The sequence below is a fragment of the Balaenoptera acutorostrata genome, chromosome 20 (genome assembly GCF_949987535.1).
Source record: "Balaenoptera acutorostrata chromosome 20, mBalAcu1.1, whole genome shotgun sequence".
Classification (NCBI taxonomy): Eukaryota; Metazoa; Chordata; class Mammalia; order Artiodactyla; family Balaenopteridae; genus Balaenoptera; species Balaenoptera acutorostrata.
Window position 1 is genome coordinate 53,432,552 of NC_080083.1, and position 24,804 is coordinate 53,457,355.

General features: G+C 44.6%; 1 protein-coding gene across 1 annotated transcript in view; it reads right to left on the bottom strand.

Annotated features, from left to right (window-relative positions):
* ENPP7 (ectonucleotide pyrophosphatase/phosphodiesterase 7) overlaps positions 1-24,804 on the bottom strand; it is a 45,155-nt gene that overhangs the window by 597 nt on the left and 19,754 nt on the right. The gene's annotated exons all lie outside the window — the stretch shown is intronic.

Sequence of the window (24,804 nt, forward strand, 5' to 3'; positions counted from 1 at the left end):
AACTGCACCTTCTAAAAATTTGTTTCATTATTTTAAGGAAATGAATGTGGAGGAGATGGGATCGGGATTTGAGGACATGGTTCTAACCTAGGACTGAGTCATTAATGGGCCCGCTAGGATTTGGCAGTCCATGTCCTTTGGATCAATTGCATGCGGCAGAGAGGAGACTGGACCGGGTTTAGAGAAGGCGGTGGGCTGGAGTCCGGTGGGGTCATCTTCGGCAGCCACCCTTAATGCTGTTCAGATCAGTATTCCATGAGCAACTCTTCTCTTAAATCATTTAGATCTTGAATCAGAGCAAGTCAAACTAGTAATAAAGGAGATATACGTTAGCGCTAACTTTTCTTCGTATCAGTACAGTTTAACTCAAAATTCATTTTCTGGCTTTGTTTCTCCCTTGGACACAGCTGCAAAGTACTCTCTGGGTTGAGTAAGTCAAAAAGTCGTTTCTTGTTGCAGGAAACTGTCTCAATGTAATTTTGATCATTAAAACCATATTTATAAAGGATTCTGCAGGAGAAATGTATTTTTGTTGTTGTTCTAATGGGAAAGGCCTACTGTAGAAAATATGGAACTTCGGGAGCCCATCTTTCAATTTCTGGCATGTTCTTCAGTTTATTTGGTTAAATAGGTTACATTCATACGATATCCTGGAGAGAACTTGGGTAACATTTGCAAACTCAGATATTATTTGCAAAGGAGGTGGGAAGAAGGAAGATTGCTTTTGGTGGGGGGTTGATTGCTTACTTGGGAGGGGCTGCAGCCCAGAATACCTGTTTTGGGATAAAACCTGCACTCCTGGGGTAGAGAGAACTGCGTACAATCTCTCTCCAGCTCTTTTTGTATCCTCATTTTGTGGAGCCAGGCAGTAAATTGTGGGGCTGAGGCCAAAGGTGTATTTATTGTAATCCTACAAATAGCTGGATCAGTTTCAACTCACATTTCCTTGCAGAATGCATCTTGGGTGTGAGGTTTTTGCCCTGGAGGTTTCCAGTTTCCTCTTGATGATATGTTATCCTGGGATACTTGCTTAATTTTTTTTTAAAGAAAAGAAAGCTTAAAAAAGAGAATTTTTTCTTCCCCTAAGAAATAAATTTGTCCAGAATGTGATCCTAACTCACTGGGGGAAAAAAAATCAATTTCTTGGAAGGTTTAATACATACATTGTCTATCCAACTGGGGACACCCAGTTTGGGTAAAATAACGTTTAGATAATTTATTGGGAGAAACAAATATGACCTATTTGACTATAATTAAATTATCAGATAAATAGGGTGAGGTATGATCCAAAGTTTGTGAAGTGTTCCTTAAAAACAAAACTGGAAGTTGGCAGAATTGAAGAATGATTCCAGCTAATCCAATTGTGTCAAAACATGGGTTTGGGCCAAAGCTGATTCCGTTTTGACTGTCACATTTAAGAATTATTAAGACAAGTTAGAACTAATTATTTTCTTATTCATTCAACAAATGGTTCCTCAGCATTTGCTGTCATCTAGACATGACTGGATATAGTGCAGAGTCCGTAACAGCGCTGTCTAGTAGAAGTTTCAGAGAGGATGGAAATGCCTTATGTCTATGTGCTTCAGTGTCAGCCGCCAGCCATCTGTGGCTAGTGAACACTTGAAATGTGCTGCTGAGGAATTACTTTTTAATTTAATTTTATTTTAAATAACTTAAATTTAAATAGCCACGTGTAGCTAGTGGTTAAGTACTTGGCAATACAAGTCCTTAAGAATGCAAGGACTATACTTTAGACGTATTTTCAACGAAAGTAATGCAATTATTGATACTTAAATTAATCCTGGAACATGAATAGTTTATCTACATTTCCATTTATACTTTACTGTATGTGAGAATGTTTAAAACATGTACAAAAAGGATATTAAAAAATACAGGCATACAGGCAAACATAAGTACTCTGTTTTATGCCACTTTCTTTCTGTGCAAGTGACAGCGCCAATGACAAATATTAAGTAATTAATGTCTGAAATACCACTAAGAAAGGTTAAATATTTTCATGCTGCTCTTGTGGATCCGAAAGCAAAGATACCGAGACAAGAAGTGAATGATGTGACGGTATTATTCTCAAGTCAATGGAAAAGTCAGGACTTGAGATGAAGCCAATACCCTGGATCTGTCAGCTTTGGCAGTTAAAACTAAATAACACTGGCTACATCTTACAAAACAGTTTCAGGCCAGCTCTTAGTTTTTTTTACAAATACTGTCTCATTACCGTAATCAGAGTTGGCTAAAAGGAGTAACTAACACCATCCACACTGGACACACGCTCAATGGTCTGCATGGGATAAACTCAGGATGTATAATACATTGCACAAACTTGAATATTTAATGTGATGATTTGTCCCCCAACCAAGTCCGCTCACATTTGCAAGACCGAGGTATAACTTACAGACTAGCTGTGTTATGTGATGCTGACTCTGTATATGCAATGGATAAATGTTATACATACGTGACACACAGTGTTTATGTATCAGAACTCAAGTAAAAATAAGCACAGTTAGGGCCCTTGCAGAAGTTCTCAAGCTTTCAGTTTGCCTAAGTATCCCCTGGGCACACAATGCAAATATTGACCCCTGGGCCCCACCCCAGACATCCTGACCCAGGAGACCCCAGAGGCCGTCTGCAGCTCACACTGTGTAGAACACTTCTTACTAAGGGCAGCCTGTCGCAGCCCTCGTTTTACAGATGAGGACAAGGAATCGTAAATTGCTTCAAGTCCTGAGGCTGTGGAGCCTGTTCCTGCCATTTCCCACTTGTGCCTGGTGGGGGCGGGCAGGCTACGTCTGGAAGTAGTGAGGCAGCCTGCACGCAGTAGGCCCTCCAGGGCTGCACGAGGCCCGCCCCAGGCCGCCTAGCCTATTGCATGGCCCCTAAACATATGCATAGACTGGACCGCCCTTGGATCCTGGGGGCTGGGGAGGTTAAGGAACGCTGTTGTAGGAGGTAGGGAACTACAATTAACCAACTCTCTTGCGATGTTGCTTTGGAGACCAGACCACAGCCCCCTATGAGAGACGTCTGTTGTCGAAGGCTTTTATTTTAAAGAGTGTCGTTTATTAATTTTGCAATCATATCAGTCCATGATTCCAATTTCTTACTATTAGAAACAGTGCAGTGACGGACATCTTTATTTTTTTTCTTAATTGAAGTATAGTTGATTTTTGATGTTGTGTTAGTTTCTGGTATACAGCAAAGTGATTCCTTTATACATATATATGTATATATAGACATATATATATAAATATATTCTTTTTCAGATTCTTTTCCATTACAGTTTATTACAAGATATTGAACATAGTTCCCTGGGCTATACAGTAGGACCTTATTCTTTATCTGCTTTATATAGAGTAGTTTGTATCTGCTAATCCCAAACTCCTAATTTATCCCTGACCCCCCTTTCCCCTGTGGTAACCATAAGTTTGTTTTCTATGTCTGTGAGTCTCTTCTGTTTTGTAAATAAGTTCATTATATTATTTCCTTAGATTCCACATATAAGAGATATCATATGATATTTGTCTTTCTCTATATGACTTACTTCACTTAGTATGATAATCTCTAGGTCCATCCTTGTTGCTGCAAATGGTATTATTTCCTTCTTTTTTATGGCTGAGTAATATTCCATTGTGTATATATACCACATCTTCTTTATCTATTCCTCTGTCGATGGACATTCAGGTTGCTTCCATGTCTTGGCTATTGTAAATAGTGCTGCTATGAACATTGGGATACATGTATGTATTTGAATTAGAGTTTTCTCCAGATATATGCCCAGGAGTGGGATTGCTGGGTCACATGGTTAACTCTATTTTTAGTTTTTTAAGGAACCTCCATACTGTTCTCCATAGTGGCTGCACCAATTTACATTCCCACCAACAGTGTAGGAGGGTTCCTTCTTCTCCACACTCTTTCCAGCATTTATTATTTGTAGACTTTTTTTTTTTTTTGGCTATGTTGGGTCGTTGTTGCTGCGTGTGGGCTTTCTCTAGTTGTGGCGAGCAGGGGCTATACTCTTCGTTGCGGTGCGCGGGCTTCTCATTGCCGTGGCTTCTCTTGTTGCAGAGCACAGGCTCTAGGTGTGTGGGCTCCGGTAGTTGCAGCATGCAAGCTCAGTAGTGTGGCTCACGGGCTTAGTTGCTTGGTGGCATGTGGGATCTTCCCGGACCAGGGAAGTCCCTATTTGTAGAGTTTTTGAGGATGACCATTCTGACTGGTCGTACATCTTTTTTTTTTTGGCTGCACCGTGTGGCTTGTGGGATCTTAATTCCCAGACCAGAGATCGAACCCGGGTCCTCTGCCATGAAAGCATGGAGTGCTAACCACTGGACGGCCAGGGAATTCCCTGGTCGAACGTCTTTATCTTTGCATGTGCAGGGTGCTAGCACATCTCTGGAACAGCATGCCTGGATGCTGTATTGAAGGGCAATGGGTCTACTTTTTTTGCTGTTGGCTATTGCCAAAGTGTCCCCCAGGGTCGGCACTGATTTAGACTGCCACCCCAGGTAGATGAGGTTGCCTCTGTCCCCGAATTCTCAGCAACTCTAGGAGGTATAAGTCCATCTAGGGCATTTCTGAAAGTATTTGATGCTTAGCTAGTTTCAGTGGTATTCTAACACAAATTAGTCACGTCTGTTACACATCCCACATCTGCTTTTTTTCAAACCTTTGCCTGGTGCGGGATTGTTAGAGTGTAAAAATGATTTTATGAGTGCAATTTTCCAGTGTGAAATATCAATACATTATTTTCTCAAATTTAACAATAAGTTACACTTAACAAAGTTTTAAAATTTAGGCTGAAGTCCTTATTTAAAAACCAATAATTAGCTTGGGGATTCAAAGCAGTAAACAAATACACATCGTGAGTTTGCTAATTGTTCTCCCTGGATGCTAAAGGCGATCTTGAGCATCCTCTATAAATCCTTTGGGCACCATCGATAAACCCAGTGGTTTCAGGAGTGATGGACCTGAGAACTGGGTTGCAAATCCCCCTGTGAATCAAATGCATGCTCTTGTTCACTCCCTTCATTTGCTGGGTTACTTCTTGTCTAAAAGAACCCAAACAAAGAAATGTCGCTCAGGTCACATGAAACGAGATTTTCGTTTCCCTCTTTAATCCTGCTGCTTTGGTGAGATAGTACGAAGATAAGTCCAAAGGACACATATTCTTTTGAAAAGTCATTTTCCTGCTTCTTGTTGGCAAAAATCTCAGTGATAATCAGAGGAACTGCATTTGGAGGCAAGGAATGTTAGAACCAAAAGGCACCGTGAAAATTCTGCTTTGCAGGTGAGTACAGGGTGGCCCAGAGGACGGCGGGAATGTCTAGCTTGACATGTCCAAGGCTGGGCCCCTGCTCATGCCGGGCAGCACCTTGCCAGCCCCCCAGCCTCCAGCTCTGCTCCTCCATCACCATAGGCCTTTGTGGCTGTTAACTGAGCAAGGAGAGTGGGACATGCCCCTGGTGCCAAAAGGTTCAGACGGATACTGAAAAAACTCGCTCCCCCTCCTGCCCCCAGCAGCCTAGTTCTCCACTCTGGAAGCAACAAACTCGACCCCTTCCTAGGTTTTCTTCCAGGAGCTTTCTGTGCCTGAACCAGCAAGGATGCGTGGAGCATTTTCTCCTGGTGCACCCTCCCGCTGGTTTCTTCTGATCACACAAATGGTAGTGCACTAAGGCTGTTCTGCCTGCTGCTTTTTTTTTTCCTCTTAGCTGTATGGCTCGAAGGTTACGCCCCAACAAGTGGATAGACCTACCTTGCTCCTTTGAATCTCTCCATGATATTCTGTAGTTGATGTATGGTAGTTTATATAAATAGATCCTGATTGACAGACGGTGAGTTGTTCCAATGTTTAGCTCTTGCTGCAAAGAGTAACATTTGTTTAAAAAACCAAGTTTTTCTGTTCTCTGGACTTTGAGAGGGATGCAGGCCTGCAGCAGAAGTGTCCATGATGACGGCAGAAACAAAACACTGGTTGAAATGCTGTTAATCTAATCAGAATGCACGGCCATGTCCTGGAGCCCAGCTCCTTTGGCTCGGCATGTTCTCACAGGTTCTGTGAGCATCTGAAATAACTCCCAGTGCTGACGGTGGTGACCACTGTCTTTTGAGGTATTTTCATAGAATATTCCTCTTCGGGGCTGAAATCTTCTATCGTACACGTCCTGGCTATGTAAGTGAAAGGGGCTGCTATCGACACCACCATTTCATATTTCTTGGGGTTTAGTACAAGTTGCATCCTGCAGTCGCTGCTTTTTAGTCTCACGTCTTAGTGCGAATGCTGCTGATGGGAGCACATGTGTCCCAGAACGAATGGCATGTCAATGTACCCACAACTTCAGTAGACAGAGTTGGATAAGATAGTGAGGGTGCATCCAGATAGGAATTTGCCAGGTGAATTTTGAGTTCAGAAGTGGTCATGAGACCACACACACAGCAAATATTTTTTAGTGGCTCTTATGGCCCGGCACTGTGTTAGGCCACCCTGTAGGAGTGAGGAACAGGGCTGGCAGGGGCCCCAGCCAGCAGTGACAACAGAGCAGGGCCCCCGGCCTCATTTGGGGGGTGAATTGTATCAGTCAGGATCCTCCAGAGAAACAACCGATATAGAAATGCCAATACCTAAAGAGATGTATTGCAGGGAATTGGCTTATGCCATTGTGGGCTGCCTGGCAAATCGGAAATCTTAAGGCAGGCCATCAGGAAGGGCAGGCTGGAATTCATGTTCACAGGCAGGATTTCTTCTTCCTCAGGGAAACCTCAGTTCTCTTCTTAAGGTCTTTCAACTGATTGGATGAGACCCACACAGATTATCCAGGAAAATCTCCTTTACCTAGAGTCAACGGATTGTAGATGTTAGTCACATCTACAAAATACTGTTGCAGAAACACCTAGATTAGTGTTTGTTTGAGCAACTGGGGACAGTAACCCAGCCAGGTGGACACATAAGATCTCCAAAGTAGTATGTTATTATGTGAAAAATCTAAGCATGGAGCAATAGTGTTTGAGTTTCCTAGGCCTGCCGTATAAGCTACCACAAGCTTGATGACTTAATAGAAATTTATTGTCTCACGATTCTGAGGGCCAGAAGTCTGAAATCAAGGTGTCAGCAGGACCAAGCTCCCTTTGAAGGCTCTGGGGGGAAATCCTTGCTTGCTGCTATTAGCTTCTGCAGGTGGTTGCCCGCAATCCTTAGCATCCCTTGGCACAGGGACCATTCCATTCTCCTCCTCTATCTTCACATGGCCTCCTTCCCTGTCTCTCCTCTGTCTCTCTGTGTCTCAAACCTCCCTCTCCTTTCTCTTATAAAGACATTTTCAATCTTATAAGTCCAGTCATTGGTTGTAGGGCCCACCCTAAGTGCAGGATGCTCTTATCTTGACATCCTTAATCACATCTGCAAAGACCCTATTTCCAAATAAGGTCGCGTTCACAGGTACTGGAGGTTAGGACTTGGACATGTCTATTTGGGGGCCATTATTTAGCCCTCTACAAATATATATGATACTACTTCTGTTGTGCAACCAAAAGGAATTTGTGTGTTGGTGCATGTATACAAATCTTTTGAGAAGATACTCAAGACATGCATAACAGTGGTTATTTTTGGGGGGCAGTGAAGAGGGTTTTTTTTTTCTTCAGATTTATTATTTATTTATTTAATTTATTTTTGGCTGTGTCGGGTCTTAGTTGTGGCACGCGGGATCTTCGTTGAGGCACGCAGGATCTTTCCTTGTGGCGCACGGGCTTCTCTCTAGTTGTGGTGTGCAGGTTTTCTCTTCTCTAGTTGTGGCTTGCAGGCTCCAGGGCGTGTGGGCTCTGTAGTTTGCGGCACTCAGGCTCAGTAGTTGTGGCACTTGGGCTTAGTTGCCCTGCGGCATGTGGGATCTTAGTTCCCTGACCAGGGATTGAATCTGCGTCCCCTGCATTGTAAGGTGGATTCTTTACCACTGGACCGCCAGGGAAGTCCCTGAAGAGGTTTTTAATGATCAGTTTATGGCCTTGTGAATATGTGAAAAATTTTACCTTGTGCATGTATAAATTTATATAAAATACTGTTTCCTGAGTTATCTAGCTTTTAAGCTCATGGATTACTTTGATCTTTGTTACAGTTTAATGTGTTTTTTAAAACTCAAATTTTATAAAAATTTTCTGTAATAAAAATATTCAGGCCCTAGTCTCCCCTCAATATATTCTGATTTCTTTGTTGTGGAGAAATATTAAAGAAGATATAAATAAAAAAGACTGTTTGTTGGGAATTCCCTGGCGGTCCAGTGGTTAGGACTCTGAGCTTTCACTGCTGAGGGTGCGGGTTCGATCCCTGGTCAGGGAAATAAGATCCCTTAAGCCATTATGCGTGGCCAAAAGAAAGACTGTTTATGAGCTGGAATATTTGTTATTTTTAAGATGTCAACATCCCCAACTCGATCTAAGGATTTAACACACTCCCAATCAAAATCTCAGCATACTTAAAAAAAAAGAAATTGACAAGCTAATTCTAAAAGGACTTGGAATCATCAAGGCAATCTCAAGGGACTTCCCCGGTGGTCCAGTGGTTAAGAATCCGTCTTGCAATGCAGGAGACACTGGTTCGATCCCTGGTCGGGGAACTAAGATCCCACATGCCACAGGGCAACTGAGCCCGTGAGCCACAACTACTGAGCCTGCGCGCTTTGGAGCCTGTGCACCACAACTAGAGAGAAGCCTGCATACTGCAACGAAGGGCCTGCGTGCCACAACTAAGACCTGATGCAGCCAAAAATAAATAAATAAATATATTTTTTTAAAAAAGACAATCTCAAAAAAGAACAAGGTAGGAGGATTCACAATTCAAAGTCTGGCTAGTTCACTGCTGTGGCCCCACTGTGTAGAGAGGACTCGGGCACAAAAGACACCCGAAAACTTGTTGAATGAATGAAGAAGGTACTTCCTGTCACTCAAAGGTGAAGATGGCCAGGGAAGGACTTGGGTACAGTGGGGCTGTGGCAGGAGAGACTTAGAGGCCAGGGCTCATCCACGGGCTTGTTGTAGGCTGCCTCAGACCACCTGCCAGAGAGGCAGCAGCAGATTGGAGCTGACTTCTGATGCTTTCACTACATGTGGGACACATCTCAACCTCAACCTCACGTGGAGGAGACAAAGACCAGATTCAGGGTCCACAGCTGAGACAGTGGTATGAGCAGTTTATGTACTGCCATGGACCTGCAAAAGGATGGCAGGTGCAGTGTGTACCAGGGGACAGAGTGTACCAGGGATAGTACGTACCAGGGGACTATTCACCATGGGGCACTGTGTACCAGGGGACAGCATGACCCAGCGGCAATGTGTACCAGGGGACAGTATGTACAAGGGGACAGTATGTACTAGGGACAATGTGTATCGGGGGACACTACATGCCAGCCTGCAGCCCGGCCCATTTACTTGTAGCGACATTAGCATGATTCCTTCTGATCAAAGTTTAACACTCTTTTTGGTTTGAAAAATCCCATGAAAACGTTCAAACATTTTTCTGACTCTGACATGAATTGCCAAAATGTCCATGGAAAGAATTACCCCAACTTCCCCCCCCAGGTGTACACAACCTCCCTCTCACTTTCACAGGCTCATTCAGGCCTTTTCAGCTTGATGACCTCCTGAGGGTACATGAGGGTTTCTTGGTTTATTTTGTGTATTGTTCTTTAATTGTTTCTTGATTTAAATTCCTTCCCATCAGGGTATAAACCCTCAAGGGTGGGAATGGAATTGGTACATCCCTAAATCCACCACACCACCTGGCACAGAACAGTAACCCCAGCCTTAGCCATAAAAATGAATAATTTGAAGGTAGGCGTGGGGCAAATTCATCCCAAGAAAGAGCATATTAGTGATTTTAACCCCCCAAGTCCTCAATTGAATTAAAAATCAGTTTAGAAGGCCCTGGTAAAAGTTGGGTGACTATGTGAAACCAGCCCTCACGCACCATGCGTGGGAATGCAAATGTCTTCATTGTTTCTGGAAAGTAATTTGCTAATGCGATTCCAGATCCTTAACACCAGTCACACCCTTCTGTTATCCATTTGCCTAAGGAAAAAAAAATCAGAGATGCACAGAAAGATTTATTTATGTCCTGATTTGTTCACTGCAGTAGAGCTTATAATTAAACTGGAAACAGCTCAGTGTCCATCAGTGGGCAGCTGACTTAAATGGAGCGTGCTGTGCTCATCCAAGGAGATTCTCTATGATCCTTAAAATACAAGTTTTAGGAGATCTTTTTAAATGACATGCTGGAAACCATGTGTAATGTTAGATAAAAAATGCAGATTAGATAAACACAAGCAGTGTGGTCTCAATAGTATAAAAATATCTATATAGGTGCATCGAAAAAAAGAGTGGAGAGAAACAATAAAAATACTTTATGTGAGATTAAAATTAGTTTTTTGATGCTTCTTATACTTGTCTGTATTTTCCAAGATTTCTGTGATGAGTACACATTACGCTTATGGTCAGCATTTCTGAACTCAGATGCTCAAATTCAGACAGTTGGGTGGCAGGGTGGCAGGAGTGGGAGGGGGCAGACTCGAGAAGAACAGACTTTTTGAGTAAGAGTGGTAGAAATTATGAGAGGGAAGAAAAGTGAAGAGGTGCTGGTTTAATTTTTTAAAAATCATTAAAAAATTGTGCACCAGAACAAAGAAAGCTGTTGCATCTTAATAAGTTACAGCCCGTCAAATTTTTCTTTTCATGAATTTTAATGCAGGAGAGGTAGCATTAAAATGCAACAAGTAGCGGGACTTCCCTGGTGGTCCAGTGGCTAAGGCTCTGTGCTCCCAGTGTAGGGGGCCGGGGTTCATTCCCTAGTAAGGGAACTAGATCCTACATGCCGCAACTAAGAGATTGCATGCTGCAACTAAAGATCCCGCACGCAGTGACAAAGATTCTTCGCTCTGCAACTAAGACCCGGCGCAGCCAAAAAAAAAAAAGCAGCAAGTGGTAAGTATCACAACTAGAAGAATTACGGAGAGAACAGTTGCCGCTGAGACTCTCAGACATCTTTCTGAGAAATCACAGACCCAGTGGGCATGAAAGGGTGAGGCCTCGGACCAGACCCTGGCACTTTTGATGTCTTGATGGAGCATCTTGTTTCCCGGGCAGGATGTATCTGTATGCTTGGCTCCCTAGCCCTGGTTCTGGGGAGAGCGCCCACCTCCCTTTGGGGTGCCAACCCTCACCCTCTCCGTGTGGTTGTGTGTGCGTTGGCTGTGGGGCTGGACATGCATGCTGGGAGCTTATGCAGCTCCTGGCTTGGGGATGGCCGTGACTCAAGTGGGGGCAGTTACAGCCCTCCCCCGGCCTTCACCTAAGGACCCTGTGGGAGGGTCTTGCTTCCTCTGAGGTGTCTAAATTGGAGGGATATTCGTCATGCCCATCCCCCCGCCGCCCCTTGATAAGCGTGTCTACTGAGAGACCCTGAAGCCAGCACACAGAGAAAGGCAGGCTAAGAAGGAGAGAATGAGAAATAGAGAAAAATAGAGAGAAACCTGGGACAAACCCAGAGTATCCACAGGGGCCTTCCTAGTTGGGACATCCCCTTGGTGGCCCAAGCTAGTCTGAATTGGGTTTCTGCCCCCTCCCGTCAACCCAAGACTCATTTCAACTTCCCATCAAACATTTGTAAAACTTGATGTTCTAGGCCACAAAAAATATCAAATTCCAAAAGTGGAAACCATATGGGCCCCATTCTCTGATCACGAGGTAATAAAACAGGAGACTAACCAAAAAGGGGGGCTGTCTAGAAAGAATCTAAACAAACACATCACAGGAGCAGACATCAGCGTCAACAGGCACCTCAGAAGATGCTCCATGTCACGGCTCATTAGGGACACGCACGTTAAAACCACACCTCTGCCGAGCAGAGACAATTTAGAAGACTGACAATAGCAAGTTCTGGTGAGGGTGTGGGGAAGCTGGAACCTGCACACGCTGCTGGGGGGAAGGCAAAATGGTTCAGCCGCTCTGGGGATCAGTTTGGCAGTTTCTTAAAAGTACATAGACACTTACCATATGACCCGGAAATCCCCCTACGTATCTATCCAAGAGAATTGGAAACACATGTCCACATGAATCTTGTACGTGAATGCTCATAGCAGCTTCATTCGGAAGAGCCAAATGCCCGTCAGCTGGTAAATGAATAAACAAGTTTTGGTACAACCATCCTAGGGACGGCTGCTCGGCAACTAAAAGGAAGGGATTACTGATGAAAGAAAATAACACGGACACGTCTCAACGTCTTACGCTCAGTGAAAGAAGCCAGACACAAAGGACTACATATATATGCTTTCATTTCTATGAAATTCTAGAAAAGGCAAAACTTACAGACACAGGAAGCAGATCAGTGGCTGCCTGAGCCAGGGGTGGGGGGTGGGGGCTGTCTGCAGAAGGCACGTGGGGATTTTTGGCAGGATGCTCCCCAAACTGGACTGGGGATGTGGTCCTAAAGTCTTTCTTCACTGTCCTAGGATTTCCTCTGCCTCTCTCATGGGACAGCCATACAACAGAATGTCTTATGGTCATAAAAAGTGCTGTAGAATTTTTTTTTTTTCTTGTCCTGGGCAGACAGACGTGTTAAGTTTTTAAAAAAGCAGACTATAAAGCTATATACACAAAATGATTCCATGTTTGTTAACTATGTCCACAAAAGGCTGGAAATACATTTGTCTAATTTTTGCTTATTTTTAAAAATCGTGTCTGCTCAAAGAATGTGTATTGCTTACATAATGAACAAATAGAAGAGGTATTTGTAAGAAAGCCTGGAGAGGGACTTCCCTGGTGGTCCAGTGGTTAAGGCTCCGCACTCCCAATGCAGGGGGCCTGGGTTCGTTCCCTGGTCAGGGAACTAGATCCCGCATGCCGCAACTGAAAGATGCCGCAACTGAAAGATGCCGCATGTGGCAACGGGGATCCCGTGTGCCGCAACTAAGACCCGGCGCAGCCAAATAAAAAAAAAACAGAAAGTCTGGTCTTTTCTTTCATCATCTTCTGTATCCTAAAACTTAATTATGGTGGTGGTTGCACAACTATATACATTTACCAAAACGGATAGAACTGTTTAAAATGGGTGTATTTTATTGTATTTAAGCTATATCCCCCAAAGCAGAAACTAGTGAAACTGGAGAAATCTGAATAAGGTTTGTGGATTGTACCAATGTCTATTTCCTGGTTGTGATATTGTGCTATAATTATGCAAGATGTCAACTTTGAGAGAGGCTGGCAACCACCAGAAGCTGGAAGAGGCAACGAAGAGTCCTCTTCTAGAGCCTTCGGAGGGAATGTGCCCCTGCCGACACCTTGTTTTCAGACTTCTGGTGTCTGGAACCATGAGAGGATAAATTTCTGTAGTTTTAAGCCATGTGGTTTGCTGTACTTTGTTATAGCAGCCCCGGGAAACTCATACAGAGGACTCTGAGCCCCTGATGGTTGTGACATTTGAATCATTGTGGAGGGATGGTTAGGCAATGAGAGGTGTCAGACTAATTGGTAATCTTTTAGGAAAAAATAATAAAGTTGTACACTTTACACTGACACAAAAATTTAAAAATATCAGATGGATAAAAGGTTAAATTTTTTTAAAAAGTAAGGCTATGACAGAAGAAAATATAGGAAAGATAAATTTGTTTACTCATGGAAAGTCCTTTCTAAGCATAATACAAATGTCATTAAAATAAAAAAGATGAATAACTATAAAGATGCATTAAAAAGCAAATGCAGGAATTCCTTGTTGGTCCAGTGTTTGGGACTTGGGGCTTTCACTGCCGGGGCCCGGGTTTCCATCTCAGGGAATTATGATCTTGCAGGCCTGGTGGTGCAGTCAAAAAAAAAAAAAAAAAAGCAAATGCAGTGCTGAAGCTTGGTTGGGTCTTTGTTTGAAAAAGAAATTTTGGGGACAGCTGGGAAATTTTGAATGTTGATTGAATATTAGATGAGATGGAGAATGATTTTTCATTTTCTCAGGTGTGATAATGGTTTTGCAGCTAGGTAGGAGGCGGGCCTGGTTCTCAGGCGATGTATATTGAGGTATTTAGTGGGGAAATGCCATCAACACCTACAACTTCTTTTCATATGAATCGGCAAAAACAAATTGATAAAACAAATGTGGCAAAATGCTGAGAATTAAGTGGAGAGTACCCAGGTGTTCATGAGCTCTTCCTTCAACTTTGCTGTATGTTTGACATTTTTTATCATAAAAAGGTAGTGAGAAAAATGAAATTATAAGTGGACAGGATGTTAATATCCATGCTTTATTCTTTTTTTTTTAAATTTTATTTATTTATTTATTTATTTATTTATTTATTTATTGTTTTGGTTGTGTTGGGTCTTCGTTTCGTGCGAGGGCTTTCTCTAGTTGTGGCGAGCGGGGGCCACTCTTCATCGCGGTGCACAGGCCACTCACTGTCGCGGCCTCTCTTGTTGCGGAGCACAGGCTCCAGATGCGCAGGCTCAGTAGTTGTGGCTCACGGGCCTAGTTGCTCCGCGGCATGTGGGATCTTCCCAGACCAGGGCTCGAACCCGTGTCCCCTGCATTGGCAGGCAGATTCTCAACCACTGCGCCACCAGGGAAGCCCATGCTTTATCCTTTATAGAAATAAAAAAAGATATACACTATAATACGTAAAATAGATAAAAAACGAGGACCTACTGTATAGCACAGGGGACTATATTCAATATCTTGTAGTAACTTATAATGGAAAAGAATCTGAAAAAGAATAGATATATATTTTTATGTATAACTTAATCACTATGCTGTACACCTGAAACACTGTAAACCAACTGTACTTCAATTAAAAAAAAAGAAATAAAAAAAAGAGGTCCTGGGGAATTCCCTGGTGGTCCAGTGGTTAAGACCGTGTGTTCTCACTGCCAAGGGCCCAGGTTCAATCCCTGGTCAGGGAACTAAGATCCCACTAGCTGTGCAGCATGGCCAAAAAAAACAAAAACAAAAACAAAGAGAGACTCCAAGAAAAAAATGGGCAAAGAGACATAAAGAAGCAATTTGCAGAAAAAAAGTTAAGATGGTAAATAAATACACGGGGGGCTTCCCTGGTGGCGCAGTGGTTGGGAGTCTGCCTGCCAATGCAGGGGACGCGGGTTCGAGCCCTGGTCTGGGAGGATCCCACATGCCGCGGAGCAACTGGGCCCGTGAGCCACAATTACTGAGCCTGCGCGTCTGGAGCCTGTGCTCCGCAACGAGAGAGGCCGCGATGGTGAGAGGCCCACGTGCCGCGATGAAGAGTGGTCCCCACTTGCCGCAACTGGGGAAAGCCCTCGCACGGAAACGAGGACTCAACACCGTCATAAATAAATAAATAAATAAATAAAAGAACGTGAATTTCTAAAAAAAAAAGAAAAGAGGTTACACTTAAAAAAAAATAAAATAAAATAAATAAATAAATACACGGTAAAGATGATCCCATCCTAGTAATAATCAAATAAATGCAAATTAAAATATCAGTTACAGCACCTATTTTCACCCATCAGATTGTCAACAATTTTTTTTTTTCGGGCCCACTATGCGGCACGCAGGATATGGGGCGTGCGCACCGTGCCCACTGCATTGGAAGCACAGAGTCATAACCACTGGACCACCAGGGAAGACCCAACAGTTTTTTTTTTTTTTAATAAATTTATTTATTTATTTTTGGCTACGTTGGGTCTGCATTGCTGCACAAAGGTTTTCTCTAGTTGCGATGAGCAGGGGCTACTCTTCGTTGCAGTGCGCGGGCTTCTCATCGCGGTGGCTTGTCTTTGTTGCCGAGCACAGGCACGTGGGCCATGTGGCTCACGGGCTTAGCTGCTCCGCGGCATGTGGGATCTTCCCGGACCAGGGCTCGAACCCCTGTCCCCTGCATGGGCAAGCGGATTCTTAACCACTGTACCACCAGAGAAGTCCCGACCCAACAGTTTTAAAAATTGATACTACAGAAGCATTTAAGGACAGATGGTGAGGACGTAGGGAGGGATACAAGCTCAAGCGTGGGTCGGCTGCATGCAGTCAGCCTTGGCCATCAACAGAGACCGCGAAAGGAGGGGAGAAAACTTCGTTCCAGGGGCCCCATTTGAAAAACAAACACAGTGTTCTTTTTTAAAGTTTTTAAATTTTTATTTATTTATTTTTTAAAAAACATCTATCTTTATTTACTTATTGGCCGAGCCATGTGGTATGTGGGATCTTAGTTCCCCGACCAGGGATCGAACCCACGCCCTTGTCAGTGAATGCACGGAGTTCTAACCCCTGGACCACCAGGGAATTCCCCACATTTTTCCTGATTATGAAAGTAAAACAGGGCTTCCCTGGTGGCGCAGTGGTTAAGAATCCGCCTGCCAATGCAGGGGACACGGGTTCGAGCCCTGGTCTGGGAAGATCCCACATGCCGCGGAGCAACTAAGCCTGTGCGCCACAACTACCGAGCCTGCGAGCCACAACTACTGAGCCCACGTGCCACAACTACTGAAGCCCGCGCACCTAGAGCCCGTGCTCTGCAACAAGAGAAGCCACTGCAACGAGAAGCCCGCACACTGCAACGAAGAGTAGCCCCTGCTCACTGCAACTAGAGAAAGCCCGCGTGCAGCAACGAAGACCCAAAGCAGACAAAAATAAATAAATAAAATAAATAAATTTATTAAAAAAAAAAGAAAGTAAAACATATTCTATAGAAAATACATGAACATTTAGATAAAATAAAGATCACCTAGAAAAAGGGCAATATTAATATACTTATATAATTGCTTCTTCCTTACTATTTTATATGGTTTATAATCTTTATCCTTTCTTCACTTAACATTACACCAGGAGCATTTTCCCGTAAAAAGAAAGTTCTCTGCAAACGTAATTTTACATGATGGCACAGTTGTCCCTGGATAATTGTCATTGTTGAGCACTTACATGCCAGGGACCGTGACGACAGTTTATAGAGATGATCGTGTTTAATCCTCGTCTCACACTAGTCCAAGAAGCAGGTAAAATTATTATTCCCACTTTAGCAACTTTAGATTTCCTACTTTGGCTTGTGACCCCTTCCTGCATCTTCCGGGCCAGCGGTGCAGCATTGTCTGTTGCTTCCTCTGACCTCTGCTTCCCCCCTCACATCTCCTCCTCTGACTCCCACCCTCCTGCCTTCCTCTTTCACTTATAAGGACAACTGTGATTACATGGGCCAGCCCGGATAATCTGGGATCATCTCCTATCTCAAGGCCCTTACCTTTATCATGTCTGCACAATCACTTTTGCCTTGTAAGGCAGCATATTCACAGGCTCTGGGCTTTCAGACGTGGACATCTCTGGGGGCTGTTATTCTGCCCACCACACTTGCCCACATGACACAGTGTAAGTGATGGAGGCCAGATTCCTCCCTGCTGACACATTGTGATCTATTCAACCTCTGCAAATTGTTGGCTGGTTAGATTATTTCCAGTTGTTTTAACATTGAATAAATAATGCTGGATAAGCATTTTTGAATAGAAAACATTTTGTAATTTGAATTATTTCCTTATGGTATGTTTTCTTGGAGGGAATCTTGGGATCAAAGGGTATAATAATTTCTGTTGCTCTTGATACTAAGGGCTGTCCAAAAAGATTGGCCACTGTCCACCCCCAGTAGCACCATATTTATCAGAGAATTCTAGCTCACATTTTTGTCTTAGAGCAGGAACAGCAAAAAGTGAATCCAGTTGGCATGGAGACCAAGTGCTGAGGCGGAGGACTTCTGCTCAGGTTGGGGGCTGAAAACTGCTGTTCTCAGGTGGAACCTGGCCCATAGATCTCCTTTATTTTGCTTGCACACTTTAAAAAATGTATACATAATTCACCAAGATAAAATTCACCATTTTAAAGTATACGATTCAATGGTTTTTAGTATATTAATAAGGTTGTACAACCATCATCACGGTCAGTGTAGAGCATTTCCACCATCCCCCAAAGAAACTCTGAACCCGTCCGTGGTCACTCTCCCTCCTCCCCCACCCCCCGACCACCCAGCCCCTGGAAACCACTAACCTACTTTCTCTCTCTATGGAGTTGCCTACTCTGGAATTTTATATAAATGGAATCATACAATACGTGGCCTTTTGTGTCTGGCTTCTTTCACCGAGCACCATGTTTTCAAGGTTCACGTTTGGCGTGTGGCGTGTCTGCTTCACCCCTGCGTATGGTGAGTAACACTCCACCACGTGGATGTGTCACGTGTTGCTTATCCACTCATCCACTGATACGACCTTTGCGTTGTTGTCACTTTTTAGTTGTTACAAATAATGCTGTTGTGAGCCTCAGTGTGCAAGTTTTTCTTTGAACACCCATTTTCCATTTTCTGGGGTATACACCCAGGAGTGGAATTGAGGGATTCTGTGGAATTCTCTGTTTACCCTTTTGAGGAGCGCAGTGGCCGCACCATTTTCCATCCCCACCAGCAACGCACAGGTGCCAATTTCTCCACATGCTCAACAACACTTCTCATTTTCCGTATTTTAAATTCTAGCCATCCTAGTGGATGTGAAGTGGTATCTCATCGTGGTTTTGATTTGATCTCCCTAATGTACACATGTTCTTTTTAATTGGAGCTAGTCATCTCTTGAAAAAATGTAAAAGTCAGGTAACCCTGGGTGGATTCCCCCACCACGGGCTCCTGCAAGCACCCGCTTTCTCTCTCGCTCCTGTTTGCCATTCTGGACTTAGGGGCCTACCCAGCCTGGATGGCAACTCCCATGGAGGGTGGGGTGCTGCTTGCTCGGTGCTGTCTCTAGACACTGGATGCCCAGCCTGGAGTGGGTCTGGACCCCTCCCCCTCGTGGCTCCTCTCCCTGGCGGGCTCCTGATTCAGCCTCTTTGGGTGCTGTGCGGTGTTGATTGTTCTGCAGGTTTCTCTCTTACAGGCCGCGGGAGATGGTGAAGTAAGGCCTGGATCAATGAGGCAGCTCTAAGTGGCTGTCTTAGTCCATTCAGGCTGCTATAACAGAACACCATAGACTGGGAGGCTTATAAAAAACAGACATTTATTTCTCACAGTTCTGGAGGCTGAAGTCCAAGATTGGGGTTCCAGGGTTCTGGTGAGGGACATATTCTGGGTTCCAGTCTGCAGACTTCCTGTTGCATCCTCACATGGTGGAAAGCGGGTGAGAGAGGGCTCTCAGGTCTTTTATATGAGCACACTAACCTTGTTCATGGGGGCTCCACCCTCATGACAATATCACCTCCCAAAGGCCCCCTGCTCCTAATACCATCACATTAGGGGTTGGGATTTCCACATATGAATTTTGGTGGGACACGGACATTCAGTCCACGACACTGTGATTGGTTCAAAGTTCAGTGACTCTTGTTTCATGAAAACCTGCCCAGGGCCAGGGCAGGTGGCTTCTCTGACAGATGCTCTCTGAACTTTTTTGGAAAGGCTAAACCACCTAGCTGGCCAGCAGGGTTCAGCCCTCAGGGCTATGAGAGTGGGAATTGCTTGTAGGAAATGAGCTACTGCTCACTTGGACGCTGGGGTGAGGCCTGGGCTTCCAGAGGCCGGCACACCTGGATTTAGATTCGGAATTCGCCCTGAGTTGGGAGGGATTTAGTAGTAGATGCCGCTTGGGGTGATGTCAGGACTGAGAGTCACTTGGGCCTCAGTGAATGTTAGATGTCATTACAACATCTCATTATTACATCATTGTATGCCCGCTCCAAAAATAACTTGTCACGATGAAGGCACAGAGCAGAATATAGTAAAATGTCAGAGAGTAGAATAGAGCTGGAGGAGAGGCCCCAGATATGGTAGCCATGGGGTCTTCCACCCCAACAAGTGGGGCTACCACATGCTCCCAGGCAGGCAAGGGGGCTTTCTGCCATCTCTCCCCACGCCCAGAGTTGGAGGGACTTCTGTCCAGGCCTTGCCCAGGGTCGGTGGCAGGGTGTCCACTCTGTGAAATGAGCACAGGGCTGGAGCAGGGCCCTTCCCATCTTCTCTGCCCCCTGAAACTGTCTGCTCTGGGGCTGGACACGCAGGCAGCATCGATAGTAGAAGCAGCAGGAGGGGGATGGGTGTCCACTGTGCTAGTTTCTCTGAGATGGAGGAGTTTCCAGGGTAGTGGGTTGAATCGTGTCTCCCATGTGTCCAAGTCCTAATCCTGGGGGACCTGTGAATGTGGCCTTATTTGGAACAAGGGTCTTTGCAGATGTGTTTAAGTCAAAGATCTCGAGATGAGATCACCCTGGATTTGAGCTGGGCCCTAAATCCAATGTCAGGTGTCCTCATATGAGGAAGGAGAGGGGGATTTGGGACACAGACACAGGGAGAAAGCTGTGTGCTGGCAATGCAGAGATTGGAGTGATGTGTCTACAAGCCAAGGATTGTTGGTAAACCCAGAAGCTGGAAGAGGCAAGGATGGACTCCCTCTCAGCCTCCAGAAAAAACCAACCTACCAACCTTGATTTCAGATCTCTGGCCTCCAGAACAATGGGTTTCTGTTGTCTTAAGCCCTCCAGATTGTGGTAATTTGTTACGGCAGCCCTAGGAAACTAACACAGCTTGTGTGAGGGCCTTTCAGTGCTAGAACTGGGAGAATCCTGCACAAATAGAAGGGGTTGGTCAGCCTGGTGCTGGAAATACCCACCATGTTTTTTATTTTTTTAAAGTTTATTTTATTATTACTTTTTTATTGTCTTCTCTTTTTATTTATTTATTTAATTTTTGGCTGCGTTGGGTCTTCGTTGCTGTGCGTGGGCTTTCTCTAGTTGCGGCGAGCGTGGGCTACTCTTTGTTGTGGTGTGTGGGCTTCTCTGCGGTGGCTTCTCTTATTGCGGAGCACGGGCTCTAGGCGCGCGGGCTTCAGTAGTTGTGGCACGTGTGCTCAGTAGTTGTGGCTCGCGGGCTGGAGAGCACAGGCTCAGTAGTTGTGGCACACGGGCTTAGTTGCTTCGTGGCATGTGGGATCTTCCCAGACCAGGGCTCGAACCCGTGTCCCCTGCATTGGGAGGAGGATTCTTAACCACTGCACCACCAGGGAAGTCCCAGCCACCATGTTTTTTAAACTTGAGTCAAAACACATGAGACAGCTCTGGCTCAGATGGCATTTTGAGTTTCTCTTAGATCAGGACTGGTCACTTTTCTACATCCCCTTCTGTCTGTCCCTCTGGTATCCAGCTTTAGGTAGCATTTGGGGCCTCCTGTTTAGGTTGGCCATGGCTTCCAGGGAGTAGGAATGGGCAGGGGGTGCCTGTCACCCCCTCAGTAGCCCTGTATGTCTTTGGGAATGTGCAATCTCACCATGTCTCAGCTTCCCTCCTTTGAAAATAGGAGATGCTTCCGGCCTGGGTTATATAGATGATCCGGCTTCCAGCTGAAAGTTGCAGCATATGACAAAGGGCCAAGTGGTCCTCATCTTCCTGGGGCTTGTTTCTGAGCTGGGAGGCACTGGTGGTTTCACTTAGGAAAGAAACAGCCAACATCTGGTGGCAGCGGGAGCCCAGAAGCCCCGTCCTGGGAGGAGAGCTGAGCTGTCTCCACAGAGAATGTCTGCTTGCTTCCTTTTTCCTATTTCCTCCCTGATCAGATCAGCAGACCCACTGATTATCTAACCAGTGAGACCGCCTGAGAGAAAGGAAGTGTTCCACACTTCCCACCACCCAGACCCCTTCTTCCTGGTTGTCCACACAGGTGCCTGGGGGGACTGCAGCACCCGCCCTGGGGCCCAGCTGCGGACACCTCCTCCCTGCCCCCTAGGGACTGACTTTGCAGCTGTAAAGCCAACAGCCAGGAGAATCATTTTGCCCTCGACACAGGTGGGGTCTCGCTTGGATTCATCCCAAGCTCTCCTGCTCTTCTCACTATAGTCAATCCCAGGAAACCTCCTCTGATGTTCTGGAAGCCTCCCAGGAGCCCCCCAGAGTCCTTTGTCTCCATCTCCAGCAAAACAGAGTTGTTCGGCTGGAGATGTATTGATAGTTACACCTGGGCCGAGGCCTTCCCCTGGACGAGGCCTCTTGAACACAAGCAAGAATTCCTTTTGATCTCACAGTTTCTCAAGTGCAAGTATTTAGAAATGACTCCTGCCCTGAAGCAGGTGGCCAAGTGCCAGGAGGGCAGGCAAGACAGAGGAGTTGGGCGGGCTGGGGAGGGGTGCAGATTCCCCCCGAGGCCGGGTGCAAAGGAGGGGACTAGTTTGCACTTTGGGGGTTGGGGGACGAGGAGATTTACTCTTTCAAGAGTCTGGTCTTATATTTTCCTTACATCTTGCATTGTCCATATATATAAAAGTAATGTGTGCTCACCATAAAAGATATATTTCTATTTTGTGTGTTTAATATATACATAAAATATTTCAAATGTGTTTTTATATACTGTGTTTTCCACATATATATATATACACACACACACACAAGTAATACATACTCATGGTAAAAATATATTTATAGCTTGTCTTTTTGAGTATTTTTAATATATTGTGTTTTTTGTACATATAAAGTAACATATGCTCACAGTAAAAATAACTTGTAAAATTGAGATATAGCTTACATATACTAAAGAGTACAGATCTTAAGGAAATAGCTCAGTATATTTTCACATTATGTATATATCTTTGTAATTACCACTCAGGTAGAGGATACTGAGGCAAAGGCTCCCTTGGGCCCCCACCCAAGATGTCACCTCTATTCCAACTTCTAACACCATAAATTAGTTTGCCTGTTTTAGAATTTCATATAAATAGAATCATACAGGATGTCCTCTTTGCTGTCTGGCTTTTTTTGGGTTTTTTTTGGCTGCATTGCATGGCTTGCAAGGATCTTAGTTCCCCTGACCAGGGGTTGAACTGGTGCCCCCTGCAGTGGAAGCGAGAAGTCCTAATCACTGGACGGCTAGGGAATTCCCTGTCTGGCTTATTTCACTCAGCATTAGTCTGCAAGGTTCAGATAGTTCACTTTTATTGCTGAGTAGTATCCCATTGAATGTCTACCCCACGAATTTACTCATTGTCTTGTTGATGGAATTTGGGTAGTTTTCAAGTGTTAGACATTGCAAATAATGCTGCTGTAAACTCCTCATAGAAAGTATCTTTGCAGGCTTATGTGAAATTTGTGGGTCAAAGAATATATAAAATCTTAAAGTTTGATAGATGAAGCCAAATTGTTCTTCCAGAAACTTTCACCAATGCCCACGCCCACCAACATTAGGCGAGAGTGCTTTTATTCAACTTTAAAATAGATCCCTCCCCCCCGCCCCGCCACCCTGCAATGGCATCTCACTTTGCTTTGTGTTGCTTTAGTTATGAGCGAGAGGCTAAACACCTTCTCTTGGACTTGTTGGCCATTAATACACTTCTTTTTTGAGAATTGTCTAAACATTTTATTCAAGTCCTTTCTATTATGTCATTCATCTTTTAAAAATTGTATTTGTGACCACTGTTTGTATATTGAAGAAATTAGGACCTTGTATTTGAAAAGCATGGGAAGGAAATAATTTTATACCTACAGCAAAACACAGGAGTTTCTACTGATGTTAGTTTCGAAACTCAACTGTCGAGCCACACTCTTCCTTTGCTTGTATACCTTGATCACACAGTATAAAAATGAGGAGCTTAATTTTGGTAAGTGCTTTAGAATACAATAAACCCAGAAGTGGGAGGCACTGTCATTTCTCCATCTTATTTCCAGGGATGACTTCATCAATTTACCACAGCATGGTTTCCCTTTGAGCCTAGACTGGGTCTCAGAATCCTTCCTAACCCAAAGCTCCATGTGGCCCGTGGTGTCTTGCGTTGGCATGAGTTGAAACCTCTGCGCCTCCACAATGGAATGTCACCGACTCCTGGAAGTTACCTGAATGCAGTGGTGCACAGTAGAGGTCGGGGTAGTACTGGTTTCACCAGGCTGAGGGCAGGAGTTTGGAGCTCCGGGCAGGGGATGCAGGGATTCTGCCTAGAAAGCTGTGCACGGCCATAGTAGGTTCTCACTAAAGAGTTGATGGAATGTTGGTGATGAGGTTATGTCTGCATTTTGAAGGTGAGGATGGGGAGAAGGAGAGATTGGTGGCCTAGGAGGATTCATGATAAATGTAAAGGATCCAGTTTTGGAGCAAGAGATACATTGATTGTGTTTGTTGGTCCTTGTCCATGCTTGTTGCCCCCACAGGTGTGTTTACAGAACTGAAGGGAGGGAAGCCTGGGTGACAACAGGGACACCTCTTACTTCCCTTCTCCAAAGTCTTTGCTGTCCTTGTTCTAGGCTGGGCTGGCCAGGTCTCGGGTGTCAAAGGCAGACTTTTTAAGCACCTTGTGTTTCAGGCTGAAGATCTTGAAAAAAATGTATCCGACTGGGCATTTTGCCTGTTCCTTTTCCTGTACAGAGAAGCCTCTCCCATCTGCCTCCAGCTGGCTTTGCAATTTAAACTTGAAAATGCTGAAGCCTTTTCCCACAGCCACTTTGGGATGACTTGGTTACTTTCCACATCCTCCCAATTAGTTCATTGGCTTTGTGTATCCCTCAACATTCTTTCTCATTCCACTGCGAAATAAAATGTTTTTATGTAATTCGAGGGAAACGTTTTAACATCCAGATCACCACAGGTAGCCTTCTTCATGGAGCTGAGTGGATGGCGTTAGGTACCCTGCATGCACCTCCTTACCAACCCACCCCTCTGTGCAGGCGTGTGTGTGTGTGTGTGTAAAGGCTCACACAATTCTCCGTGTATACTGTTCCTTTGTATTGTGTATATTACTGACATTGCATTGAAAAACCAAAACATCAAATGACACATTTTAAACCTACTAGGGGACAGACAGGTCGTGGGC